The following is a 9,583-nucleotide window of genomic DNA, read 5'->3' on the forward strand; positions in this document are numbered from 1 at the left end:
TTCAAAAAAGTTAAAAATTGATTTGCATTTTAATGAGTCAAATAAGTATTTGACCCCTTAGCAAAACATGACTTAGTACTTGGTGGCAAAACCCTTGTTGGCACTCACAGAGGTCAGACGTTTCTTGTAGTTGGCCACCAGGTTTGCACACATCTCAGGAGGGATTTTGTCCCACTCCTCTTTGCAGATCCTCTCCAAGTCATTAAGGTTTCGAGGCTGACATTTGGCAACTCGAACCTTCAGCGCCCTCCACAGATTTTCTATGGGATTAAGGTCTGGAGACTGGCTAGGCCACACCAGGACCTTAATGTGCTTCTTCTTGAGCCACTCCTTTGTTGCCTTGGCCATGTGTTTTGGGTCATTGTCATGCTGGAATACCCATCCACGACCCATTTTCAATGCCCTGGCCCTGACGGTACATGGCCCTGTCCATCGTCCCTTTGATGCGGTGAAGTTGTCCTGTCCCCTTAGCAGAAAAACACCCCCAAAGCATAATGTTTCCACCTCCATGTTTGACGGTGGGGATGGTGTTCTTGGGGTCATAGGCAGCATTCCTCCTCCTCCAAACATGGCGAGTTGAGTTGATGCCAAAGAGCTGGATTTTGGTCTCATCTGACCACAACACTTTCACCCAGTTCTCCTCTGAATCATCGGCAAACTTCACACGGGCTGTACATGTGCTTTCTTGAGCCGGGGGACCTTGCGGGCGCTGCAGGATTTCAGTCCTTCACGGCGTAGTGTGTTACCAATTGTTTTCTTGGTGACTATGGTCCCAGCTGCCTTGAGATCATTGACAAGATCCTTCTGTGTAGTTCTGGGCTGATTCCTCACCGTTCTCATGATCATTGAAACTCTATGAGGTGAGATCTTGCATGGAGCCCCAAACCGAGGGAGATTGACAGTTATTTTGTGTTTTGTTTTGATTGCTTTTATACAGGTAACAAACTGAGATTAGGATTATTTTTTTCTTGTTATTCTGTCTCTCACTGTTCAAATAAACCTACCATTAAAATTATAGACTGATCATTTCTTTGTCAGTGGGCAAACGTACAAAGGAGCAGCAGGGGATCAAATATTTTTTTCCCCCACTGCATGTATGTGTGTGTATAAATATTGCCTTGCAACTAACTGAAAGTCACTAAAATTACTGACTTTTTTTGAGGCTGAAACACTTTAATGGTAGGTTTATTTGAACAGTGAGAGACAGAATAACAATAAAAAATCCAGAAAAACTTTTCAAAAAAGTTATAAATTGATTTGCATTTTAATGAGTCAAATAAGTATTTGACCCCTTAGCAAAACATGACTTAGTACTTGGTGGCAAAACCAAAACCAAAACTTGGTGAAATTCTACAAGATTTCTGTTTGTATATAAATGACAAAAATGTTGCTGCATTGCTCACTTGCATATATTGTCAGTCTGCCAAAAATAGTCAACGTTTATTGAAAATCAATGCCTTCTGGTTGTTTTATCAATCCTAATTGCTGTGAATGTCCCTTCACACATACACAGTACAATATTCCTTTTATATGGAAATAAAACAGTAACAAGCACACATTCCCTAAATATTGCAAATGAACAGTCACCATTTAATACCGTAGCTCCATAATGTTCATATTATCTGTGTGAATCTTACTTTATATAACCCATAAGAGCTACATAATGGTAATTACCCCTGTGTGTCATTGATTTCGACCTGTGTTTGGACAGGAAGTTGTCTTCCTCTATGATGTCATCACACTTTAGCATCCTACGCACTTCAGTGGTTCCAGCACTCAACATCTATTGTTACCATGGTGACAGCGCTGACACATGTACTTGTTCTGTCTCGCGCAAGATACTTTCTGTATCATTTAATACTTGATTCGAGCTTACGCCCTCAAGCACAGGACTGTGGTTATTGCTCAGTGAAAAAAGAGGGCCAGAAATACCTTGCATAACTTTAATGTGGTTTGATGCCGGGTACTTTTGGGGTTATTGAATGAGAGGGAACAGAGGGAAGGCGGGTGTTATAACTGTGCAGGGAAAGTAAAGAGCTCTTTCACTCTGAGAGCAGCTGGTGGCGTCTCTCCTCTCATCCACCCACCTAGACAAACACACACAGATACGAAGGACACGGACAAAACCTTCCACCGTGTCTTTTTATTAAAGGGATAGTTTACCCAAGAATAAACGCTCTGTTATTATTTACTTACCCTCATGTTGTTCCAAACCTGACTGACTTTCTTCAGTGGGACAAAAAAGATGAGTTTTTGAGGAATATCTTGGCCCCTCTTATCTATGAAACTTAATGAGGAAGGTCCTTAATGACCAAAACAGAATCATATACACATTCCAAATCTGTTGCAGTTTTAAGTTAACTTTCTGTGGTGGAAAAAACAAACAGACTTCAATTTAAGTCATTATTCACTGATAAACATACCCTCCAGTGAGCTGTTAAAGGGATAGTTCACCCAAAAATTAAAATGTGATGTTTATCTGCTTACCCCCAAGGCATCCAAGATGTAGGTGACTTTGTTTCTTCAGTAGAACACAAACGAAGGTTTTTAACTCAAACCGTTGCAGTCTGTCAGTCCTATAATGCCAGTCAATGGGCACAGAATCTTTGAGAGGGAAAAAAACATGCACGCACAAATCCAAATTAAACCTTGCAGCTCGTGACGATACATTGATGTCCTAAGACACAAAACAATTGGTAACTTTAAAAGTAACTGAAATAAGTACTAAAATACGGTGGCCGAAAGAGCTCAACGCGCTGAAACTTCAGAAAACACATGCAAATAGAAAAAGCACCAGCAAATCAAGAAAACATCTTCATCAGTTTGACAGCAGGTGACAACCAAATAAAGAATTTTATTTGCAGCGCGTTTCTTTGTTTGGTTGTGTTGTAAGTATTTGCAGCGCGTGTGTTGTCAAATTGATCTTAATTTGCAGGTGCTTTTTCTATTTGCAGCGCGTTGAGCTCTCTTGGCCACCGTACTAATACTAAAACTGAATTAAAAAAATTAAAGCTAAATAGCAATAATATTAAAAAGCAAAAACAATAAAATTATGCATTTAGCATAAAATGAAAACTGAAAACATAAAAATTAAAGCTAATTCAAAATATAAATTAAAAACAATATATATAATAATAATGATAACACAAGAATTTACATTTTGTGCTCCAAAGAAGACAGAAAGCCCTGCAGGTTAAATCATCATAAGGGTGAGTAAATGACAAAATTTGTGATTGAACTGATTCTGTAGTTTTACTTGATTGCATTTCTTTCTTCAGTCTCTCACTCTTCATATTCTGAACTAATCAGTCTCATCAGAGTCTTGTTAATCTTCTGTATCTGCCCTCTTTCTCCCCCTCAGTCTGTTGTTTTTCTGTTTCTGATTTAAAGCCGTTTGCTTTTGAAAAATGTTTGAAGGCTTTTTGTCATTTTATTGATAGCAAAGCTGGAGAGATAACAGGAAATGATGGGGAAGCGAAATTGGGACACGAGATTTGAAACCTGCACCCCTCAAACGAGCACCACGACTTAATATGTCTACAATCACAAAACCACTAAGTCATGGCTCAAACTTAATGCTCGTTCTCTTATATTGTTTACAAAAAGTACAGTGGTAGTACTATGTGTTTTTGGACTTGCTTCCATTGTATTGCCATAGGTTTTTGGAAGTACATGGAGTAAGCTACATGGTAAATAATTGTAGTTATATTGTGGCCTTGGTGGCACTTCGTTCAAAAATATTAAAGGAATCTTGCCAACTCGAAATTTAGGATTGGTGGTGTTTATCAAATTACTATGGTAATATCATTTGATATCATTACTGTACCATGGTACCACCACAGTATCACTTATCACCCCCTCAGTTTCAGACAGAAAACACTCGTACATTCACACACTCCACCCCCGTTTGCTTCAGTGTCAGGACAGAGGCCCGTGATCCAGCCAAGTCAAGCTATTGGCATCAGTCCAACACACACACCGCCTGAGCCCTCACTGCATTAGCTGAGAGAGCAAGAGGGGGAGAGAGAGAGAGAAAAAATAAAAGTAACGAGTAGCTAAACATACACCAGCTCCCTCCGCAGATCTGCATCATATGAAGTCAGGCTGGTGTCTCAATGCTGCATTAGTGATCCATTAGAAGTCATTGCCTCTGGGGTCAGCGCTAATGCTAAATTTAGCCGAGTGTTTATTTCAGGAGTGGCATGTGGTCCGCACACACATGCGCACACATAAAGAGTCTTACTGTCGGGAGACTGGTCTCCACTGTAGCAGTAAAGAAAACATATCGTTTGGCTGTCCGACTGAGACCCTCCCAATGATTGTGTAGATATACTGTCATACAGAGGAAACACAGTCCCAGAGGGCCTCAAATCCAGCTGCAGGTCTTTTGGGCCCTCAATCATGTCCACACTGTTTGCTTGGAGAAGCTATTTTAAAAAAATGGTAAAACTCTACAATAAGGATTCATTTGTGAGCTACATCAGTCAGCTTGAACTAACGATAAACAATAAATCTTAAAGGTTTAGTTCACCCAAACATAAACATTCTGTCATTAATTACTCACCCTCGTGTCGTTCCAAACCCGTAAGACCTTCGGTCATCTTCAGAACACAAATGTGATATTTTTGATTAAATCTGAGAGTTCTCTGACCCTCCGTAGACACCAACATAACTGAAATGTTCCCAGAACGTCCGTAGTAAGGACATCGGTAAAACAAAAAAGCTAAGAGAATACTTTTTGTGCGCAAAGAAAACAAAAATAACAATTTATTCAACAATTTTTCTCCTCGAGTTAATGTCATGTTGGAGAGTACCACGACATGAGAACATAAACAAGGTAATCAGTGATAATATTCAACGCAATCAATAATATTATTATGCTATGATTGCTGCTCAAGAGACAATTCTTATTATTATAAATGTTAAAAAGTTATTTTTGTGGAAACTGCTAATTTTTTTATTTCATTTATTACAATTAAATCACCCTAAATTTTATGTATACAATAAAACTGAAATTATCACAAAATTAAAAACACTGACTAAAATAGTTAATTTAATGACTAAAATTGATATTTTACCCAATATTTGTGCACATTTATTTTAATCATTTACTTTAATTTAATATACATACACTGCTGTTCAAGTTTGGGATTGATTTTTATTTATTTATGTTTTTGAGTCTTTTATGCTCTCCAAGACTGCATTTACTTAATCAAAAATACACACTGTAAAAAAAAAAAGAAAAAAAAGTTGAGCCAACTTAAAATTTTAAGGCAACCAGCTTCAGCAGATTTTTCAGTTTGCTCAACTTATTTTTGTGGGAAATTCTCAAATTTTTGTTGTATAAATTTAAAACGACAAGTTGAGAAAACTCAAAAATCTGCTGAAGTTGGTTGCCTTAAAATTTTAAGTTGGCTCAACTTTTTTTTTTTTTTTTACAGTGCAGTTAGTTATCGTTTATTGACCTTATTGTCGTCTCATCTTTGTCTCGTCTTAATCATGGGAAAAAAGCTTGTCAACGAACATTTTTCATCATAGTTTTTGTTAACAAAATTAACACCAAGTAATACTATGAAATATTATTACAAATTAAAATAACAGTTTAAAATTTTCATACATTTTAAAATGTAATAAAAAAATTTAATACAGTAAAAATGCATATGAAATATTTTAAAATTGAATATTATATCATATGAAATATTACTACAGTAATAATGTTAAATTATATTACTATGCTGATTTACTGCTCGAGAGACATTTCTTATTATTATAAATGTTGAAAACAGCTGTGCTGGCGAATATTTTTGTGAAAAAAAGTGATATTTTTCCATTTCATTTATTACAATTAAAAGTATTAAATTCTTTTAAAAAATCTTACTGACCCTAAACTTCATGCAAATAATAAAATGGAAACTATGAAAAAAAAAAAAAACCCACTAAACACTAAAATAGTTCAGTTAATGACTAAAATTTTTTAATGTTTTTTTTTTTTTTAAAGTTAGTGTATATCTTCAGTAATTGCTGTAGTTATTAGTCACTAGAAGGCATTTTTACTTTATGAACATCGCTACCACTAAGTCGCTAAAGAAGAATTCTGGAGGTAAAAAGATAAAAAGGATATGAGGAATCTCTCGCTGCCAGACAACATATTTTCTTCTGTTTTTCTATATTTTCATCTCTGGATAGGCTTTTTGAGAAACCTAAAACCAGAGCGATGACGCAGGACAAACCCACCTCTGCTGGTAATACACAAAACTCAAGTGACCCCAGATCCTCTCCTGGGTCTCTGTACAAAGCAAAAGCTGTGTACTGGCGGTGTCTGATTTATATGGAGGGAGAGACACATAAACGGGCAGGAAAGCAGGCAGACAGATAGTGACAGCACCAGGGGTGACTCATCCCTTCAGAAGGATAATAACAGCTGAAGGAGGGGACACAAGACCAGCGGCCAATACTCTCAGTTCTTTGGAACAGGATGTTCTATGGCTTTCCATTATTCCAAAGTCCTGTATTCGACTCATTTAACCTCATTACAACATCACACATGCGTGCTGGTGAATATGAGCCTGTGACAGAGCTAAACGCACTGGTGATGGTGACTCTGGATTAACAGATAGGGTCACGAGAAGGTGCCAAGAAGTGAGCCATGAGTCACAGAGAGCAGTAAAAGAGCACAGCTGTTATCCTGTTACTCAAAGACAACATTACATGTGTATTTGCAATGCTTTTGACTTTCATAATGTGACACGGCATATATTTCAAAAATCAAATGGTGGGGCTTGATTTTATGAGATTTGGTGCACTAGGCCAGATAAAGAAATTTTGATTTGGCGAGCAAAGAAAAACAACTCTGCTGTTTTAAATTTCAAATCTATATCCTTAATAGACCAATCAACATTGAACTTAACAGGAAGTGATCATGCATTGTCATTGTATTTTCAGTGTTAAATGAATGAACTATGACCAAATTTTTATACACACTACTTTTCAAAAGTTTGGGGTCAATACGATTTTTTTTTTTTTTCCCAGCATGGATGAATTAAATGAATTAAACAGTATCAGTAAAGACATTAATAATGTTACAAGAGTTTTTATTACTAGTAAATGCTTTTCTTTTTACCTTTCTATTCATCAAAAAACCCTGAAAATAAAACCAAATATAAAGCAGCACAAATGTTTTCAATGTGGATAATTATAAGAAATTTTGGCTGCTGAAAATGAATTTTTGCAATCACAAAAATAAATTACATTTTAAAATATATTAAAATACATTTATTTTAAATTGTAATAATTTTTCATAATATTACTGTATTTTGGATCAAATAAATGCAGCTTTGGTGAGCATGAAAGACTTCTTTCAAAAACATAAATACATCATTTCTGCCAATGTTAATGGTGATTTATGTAAAATCATTCAATCATTCATCAATTCAATTTTTAAAGATACAAAGATTTTTTTTTTTTTTTTTTTGAAATCCACTTGGCTTAAAATGGGACACAAAAGTAGACTAATGATTAACTATATTTGACCAATTATGATTTTTTTTTTTTTTTTCAAAAAATGAAAAACATGCACTGAATCACACAGAGCAAGAAAGTTGCTAGAGTCGGTTTCACCCAAAACTCGAGCCTCCAAGTTTTGAGATCAGCTAACACATGCAGAGCGCAGTCAGAGTCTGGAGCTGTCACACGGACAGGTGTCATTTCTCAGTACACCTATTTCAGTCATGTCTGTCAAGTAAGAAAGATATTTGTGCTGAAAGAAAATGCTTACAGCTACTGTATAAGAAATTGAAGTATTAAATTATTACCACCATACACTCTCAGAAATAAAGGTACAAAAGCTGTCTCTGGGGCGGTACCTTTTCAAAAGGTACATGTTTGTATCTAATGAGTCCATTTTGGTACCTTAAAGGTACATATTAGTACTTAAAGTGTACATATTTGAACCTAATAGGTACAAAAGTGTACCTTTTGAAAAGGTACTGCCCCAGTGACAGCTTTTGTACCTTTATTTCTGAGAGTGTATATAGCATTTTCAGTGTTCAGTTTCAGGTTTGAGACGCTATGATTGTTAAATGACTGAGGATTATATTGGTGAGAGACACACAATATATAAACACATTTTGTGCCTCGGGCATTTTTTACAGCTGACACCAAAACTGCCAGCTGAGGCTCGCCTCACCCCTCTGTATTTAATATAATGTGTATGTGATCACAATCAGTCACTCCCACCTCTGAATCATATTCACCCGGTCAAAAACACTAGCTGTGTCTCAGTGTTTGTTATACTACATTTGGTTAGTCGATGACAGCCCAAGACAGTCGGTTTTATGACATTTAGTTTCATGACATTTGTATGGCCAAAGCAGTGCAAAATTAAGTAATATGTAGCATAAAATAAAACAGCGCTAATTCACTAAACAAACAAAGTACCTGTATTCATTTAATTTTTTTAAAAATATAACACAAAACAATACAATTATAAAATAAATAAACAAAACATTTCTAAAATATAGTAAAAAAACAACAAAAAACACTATAATAAATAAAATTCTAGTTAAAGTAAAAGAAATGAAATAAAATACTACTATAAAATAATAATATTAAAATAAAATAATTATAAAATAAAAAACAAAACAAAATGAGAAATAAACATTCAAAAATAAAAAGTAGCATAAAATAAAATAACAACAGTGCAAACTGGCTAAACAAACATTAAGAAATAAAAGTAACTGTATTTATTTTATATAAAATAATAATAATAAAACATTAAAAACATGAAAAGTAAAAACATAAAATACAAAACAAATATTAATAAAAAATTATAAAATAAAAAATGAAAAATTTAATTTTTCAAACAATAAAGTAAAAACACTAAATTACAATGCTAGTTAAATTAATTAAAATACTACTATAAAATGAAGTAATATTAAAATTAAATAATTATAAAATAAATATATAAAACAAAATGAGAAATAAACATTCAAAAATAAAAGTAATAAAGATTCTACAATAAATTAAAATACTATTTGAAGTAAATTAATGAAATAAAATAAATATAATATTAAATGTAAAAAATACAAAGCAAATATTAATAAAATAAAATTGTAAAATAAAAAATGAAAAATGAAATATTTTAAAAATAAAGTAAAAACACTCAATTAAAATACTACTATAAAATGAAGTAATATTAAAATAAAATAATTATAAAATAAATGTATAAAACAAAATGAGAAATAAACATTTATAAACTAAAAGATTGTACACGGACTTAAAATACTATTTTAAGTAAATTAATTAAATAAAATATGTAATAATGTTAAATGTAAAAATAATGTAAAATGAGATAATATTAAGCTAAAATAATTATAAAATATCAATTACAAACCAAAACTCTACAATAACTTAAGTGCTGTAAAATAAATGAAATAAAATACAAAAATAAAATGAAATAATATAAAAATGAAATATGTAAATAAAATACTCTTTTACCAAAATAAAGTACCATAAATAAAAACTATGATAAAATACAATTATATTTAAATAATTATAAAATAATAAAAATAAAACATATGAAAAA

Source organism: Onychostoma macrolepis, chromosome 05, assembly GCF_012432095.1.
Source record: "Onychostoma macrolepis isolate SWU-2019 chromosome 05, ASM1243209v1, whole genome shotgun sequence".
In the NCBI taxonomy this organism is placed as follows: Eukaryota; Metazoa; Chordata; class Actinopteri; order Cypriniformes; family Cyprinidae; genus Onychostoma; species Onychostoma macrolepis.